Here is a 5,350-nt window from a genome sequence, read left to right as displayed (position 1 = left end):
GTCTCATCTCACACACAAATTAAAGAACTTCTATAAATTACTGTGATGAAGCCTGTTTTATTCTCTTAGATTTTTGTGAATGACAAATCATGAATAGCATGTTTCCTATCCTTAGCTACAGCCCCTTTTCCATAGCGGCGCCCCTTTCCTGACCACACTCCGTCCCACCACCCAGATACACCTAGCCACTCCCCCTACCCATTCCTCGAACCTCGACCCTCTACGACCTTCATATCCCTAGCTACCACGGCCCATTTTCCATAGGCCCGCCCCGTCCCTTGACCCGACCCAGATCGGATCCACTCACAAAATGTAATGGGTTCGTCCTTAGTCTCTCAAGCCAGACTGGCTGCGTTCCGATCTTTTCCGATCTTTTTTACATTCTTCGAATGCACCAGATAGTCTGTTTGTGTTCATGCCCACAGAGCCTGGTCAAAGGAAGTTGGGGGGAATAAACGCTTCAGACCGGAGGAAGTTTGATTCGACTAATCATGACACATGTAAACAAACCGATGCAGGTGATTGGATAAATACGAGCGGGACATCCGGGACATCCCCCCTATCATCACTGATTATTTTCCCAGAGTTTCCCGTTCCGTTTTGACCAACTTTCCCCTGCATGAATACAGATGGGTAGGGCAAAAGCTATTGAAAACTGTGAGAGCCAACACATCAAGAGACTATGGGGACTCCAAGCAGTTTCATGGGAGTCTCAGTGAATAGAAGTGGAAAAAATATGACATTATCAAAAGGAGATTAATAGAACAGCCTAAATGTGTGATATTTGGTTAAAGAGATACTTCAGAGATCAGTAGTTTTGGGAAGTTTTTCCCACACTCAATTCCCCACACAGAAACAAATAAATCCTTTCAAACAGACCTTTTTCTTGCATTGAAAAAAACATGTTCTGCACCTTTAAAATATGTCATTAATACTGTAATTCTGTAATCGTGTCAACCCTCTGTCTTCTGCTGATGTCTGATGCTTGCATGCAGAGAGCATCACTGAGCACTGTGTGTGTGGGTTAATTTCAGTCTCCAGCTCTCCACCTTGTGGTCCACATGAAGCACTGGCCTCTGCACGCATTGCTCTCCCTTGTTGTAAATTGGGCATGCAAAGCAAACACACAGTGTGCACAGTTCACTGACACAGGTGGTTTGGACTAAATATAGTACTGTATGTGCTACTATAAATAGTAATAAAGCAAAATAAAAAATGGGAAATGAAAGTAACAAGAAAAAATACAGTTTAAAAGCTTTTTTAATTTGATGCCTATACTGTGGGTTATCTAATGTTGATCATTAATTAGTAAGCATAAGAATAATTTAGTTGTACCAAGGCATCCCGCTGAAACGGCTGCTGAACACAACTAGCCTGACCTAAAATTATAGGGCAACAGATGCATAGTCTAAACATCCTAAGCAACTTGATAGCTTAGTGGAGAAAGACAGTCATATCATAATACAGGCATGTAGGCCTTTCTATTGAGTGAGTCATTCTTTCCGACAGAACACATTTTTCCATACAGACATTTAAAAAAATAAGATCTATAAAAACAACAGTTGTTATAACCTATCCTCAAATGGTTGTAACGTCGCTGAGTGGGACGGGCTGCGGGCACGGTAAGGTCAGCAGCAGGTGGGACGGGCGACATAATCCACATTCTCGGAAGGAAGATTTGAATATGTGCATGTTTGGAGTTAAAATAAGTTTCTGCTTGCATCTTCGGGGATGGAAACAGATTGTTTTGGGTTTTATAAGTCTCCAGCGTAACATCCCGCAGTGTGTCCTTGGCAGTTCATGGTCAAAGTAAACGTTTTATCTGAAGGTTTACATTGGGATTTTTAGTTTTAAACCACCTAAATTTACCTTGCCACATTTTAATTACATTTTAATTTTTATGATGTAGGCTATATTTACACTATACCAAAATGATGTGATGGGTCTTTTAAGGGGAGGGTGTGGGGGGGGGGGGGGGGGGGTAAATTAATACATTTCTGATGTATCCTATAGCCTAATTGATTTTTGTTTATTGGTGGTTGTTTGCCTGATGATGACCACAGGCTATAGTTCATTCACATTCCCTCTTTTTTATTCATCCCTCCCGATTAGGATTAAATATGTTACTGGCCAATTAATGTCAAATTGCTCTGCACTAACATCATGGTGTGTTCGTCTCGCATCAGCACACCCGGTTATTAACATTGCACATGATTTCACCAAACAGTGCATTTGCGCCCTTCGCCATGCACTGCAGTGCGCTTCCTCTCCATCTCTCCATTGGTTGGCCACAGAGCAGCTAGAGGGCGGTCCGTGCCGGTATAATGCTATTTAAATTGCTGTGGGGGATCTCTCCGCAAAGCACATTACCAAGACCAGTCATTCAGAGACATGAGGGAGTTTCACACTTGATCGTGTTCAACCTAAATAAATAAGAAGAATAAGGAAACAACGCCGAGGATAGCAGAAGCCACCACTTCTGGAATATATTTCACCACCAAGCCGATCCCAACCGGTCCACAAATGAGCAGCAGGTAGACTAAGCATGAATTTTAAGGAACTTCTTAGACCATATATCCTATTGTGCTTTCACACGGGATGTGATGTCCTAATATTGACGCATGCAGGGGGTATTGTAGAAGAGCAAACACAATACAATAATTAGCCTATGCTATGAAACGAGTGTTCCGGTTTAGCGCATGCTGTGCGTAACTGTCTGAATGGATGCATTGCTGAAATAGTTGACATAGCTTTACACATATCAAAATAATGACCTTGTCGCCATAAAACAATCGTTTACATTCAGCTTTGATTATCTGCAGTCCAGGACACTCAAGTTTTAACAACATGGAGGCTTCAGCATGTGGATTCCTGGACTTTTACGCACGACTTTTGCTGACATACACTGTCAAAAGACCCGCCAAAAGTCACAATTTATTGGCTCATACTTTATCTCGCTTCTTATTTTCGACTAAAAGTAATTTCCAGTGGCATGTGTTACAGAATAGAACGTGCATAATATCTTTGAGGGGTGTGTGGAGGAGGATGATTGCATCAGAAGTCAGTTTCCTTTCCCCCCGCACCTGTTAACATTTGTCGCTGGCATGTTTGCTTCATTCTGAGTGCAGCTTGGAGTTTCCCGTCTCAGAGTCATGCAATGGAGCTATTATGGGTTAATGTTACAATTCCATGCTACTAAATTGTATGTTCTTAATATGATTAGGCTATTATTATTATTAGTAGTAGTAGTAGTAGTAGTAGTATTGTTGTTGTTGTTGTTGTTGTTGTTATCATAATAATTATCACTAGGCTACTCTATTTTTACCACCACCACCACCACTACTAGGCCTACTACTACTATTACTACTACTACTACTACTACTGTTGCTACTGCTACTTATTAGTCTTATTATTACATGACACGATTAGTTTACCAGTTGAGGAAAGATTAGTGCTCAGCAAAGTATAGCATCATGACAGATGACTGTCAACAATGTGCACATGAGTTCGTTTGAAGGTATAGCTGCTCTCCAGCTCATTTAACACAATTGTGCCATTTGATGTAGATGCATTTAGAAATTAAAAGCACATGACATAGTGCCGGTGCCATTTGACTGTAAATCTTAGAGACATTAGAGACAATGTTTGCTGACTCTCTGGTACTTATGAGTCATTTCATCTGGGCTTTTGATATGTTCTTGCAGGCGTTGAAGCACATATCATCTAATTTTCCCTGCCGACTCATGCTCCTTCTCATGAACTCTCGTGCCTCACAAAGCTGTGAGATGAAAAAGGAGTGTGTGTGTGTGTGTGTGTGTGTGTGTGAGGCAGGTCACTTAGAGCCTGTTGCTAGGAAGAGCAGGTTTAGGCTGGGTACAACACAGTCACACAGCTTTAATGAGCTGTGTTTGACTTGTGCCAGGATAATCCTCACAGGACAGCCATCGTGCAGCAGAGACAAGATGAAATCCCTCAGGTCTCTCTGTGAGTCAACAAGCTCCTGCGTGCATCTCTTCTGCACACCTAAAGAGAAAGCCCACACTTTTCATTTCAAGCTTGTTAAAAAAAATAATAACAGGTTTAAACTATAGTGACTTTATTGCATATCATAGCTCACAGCGTTTGGCAAAGTCACAGTTGAAAAAGTAACCGATATGTGTATCGTGCGGATTCTCCATAACAATCGGCTCATACAAATGGCCTAATACGTTTATGTGGGTGACGATGGACAAATGCACCAGTCGAGTAATAATTTACACCGGCCGGGGAAACCATGTTCCATCTTTCTTGATTTGAGGAATGCACTATATGCGACAATGGGCAGGAAGAATGCACCAGTGAACAATATGAGGCATAGGGTGCATGTGACGTGATGAACAAGCTGATGTGACAATTCTGCTTTCCTGATTGGAAGTTGCTTTGCTTGATTATCAAATCATATGACATGCGTACGCATTTTCTGTTCTTTGGTTACAGTACGTTATTCAAAAGATGATGTGGTTAGAAAAATGATATGTGCTGTGTGTACCCTATCTTAGCTTTCTCAGTTTACGTTTTTAATTTGATCCCACAGCAGTGGGAGGGAAAAAAAGTTTTTGTGGGATCCCATAGAAACACCGTAACCCGGCCGCAATCCAATGAGAAATGATCAAGTCAACGTAGTGCAGCCAAGAAAAACAAGTCTATTTGACCAATAATGCGACCTGAGTCCAATTACACTATGATCTCTCTCAGTGAACGGAAAAAAGTCAGAGGAGGGTTAAATAGCACAGTTGTTGTTTGTCATAAGTAAATTAAATATTGTTGGCACCAAAAGACATGCTTTTCTTGTCCTTGGGTATAAGGTTTTTGATGGCCTTTCTCAGGCTGCACACATTGCTGAGTTAAGGGTGACGCTCATCATTTGTGACATGTCATAGTATAGTATAGTTCATTTTCAACAAGTTGATACTTAATTGTTGACCTATGTAATGATTATTTCTTTGTTAACAGCTCTCATTATTTAATAAAGTGTTTATTCATCTAGGTTATCTGGAATTATGCATGTCTAACAGATTCCCTCTCTCCCTCCCTCCCTCCCTCTCTCTCTCTCTCTCCTATAGCACATGTCATTGATGAGGTCCAATCAGCTGATGAAAGAGGAGTGACCAGTTCATCCTCAGCCCTGTGGACCTCTCCTTGGTTGCAGTCACTCTAGGAGCCAGCGAGACTGAAGAGGCGCCCCCTCAGTCCGCCTCACTATATCACCATTTCCTGTTTTAGTTGGTCCCCCAGAAGTGTTTCAAAACTGTTTCTCCAACGCTTCTTCCAGAAACTCAGACTGTTTTCCAAAGCAGAAGCAGCACAGCCC

This window comes from Poromitra crassiceps (genome assembly GCF_964638095.1).
Source record: "Poromitra crassiceps genome assembly, chromosome: 4".
In the NCBI taxonomy this organism is placed as follows: Eukaryota; Metazoa; Chordata; class Actinopteri; order Beryciformes; family Melamphaidae; genus Poromitra; species Poromitra crassiceps.
Note: the sequence above shows the minus strand (reverse complement) of the source record.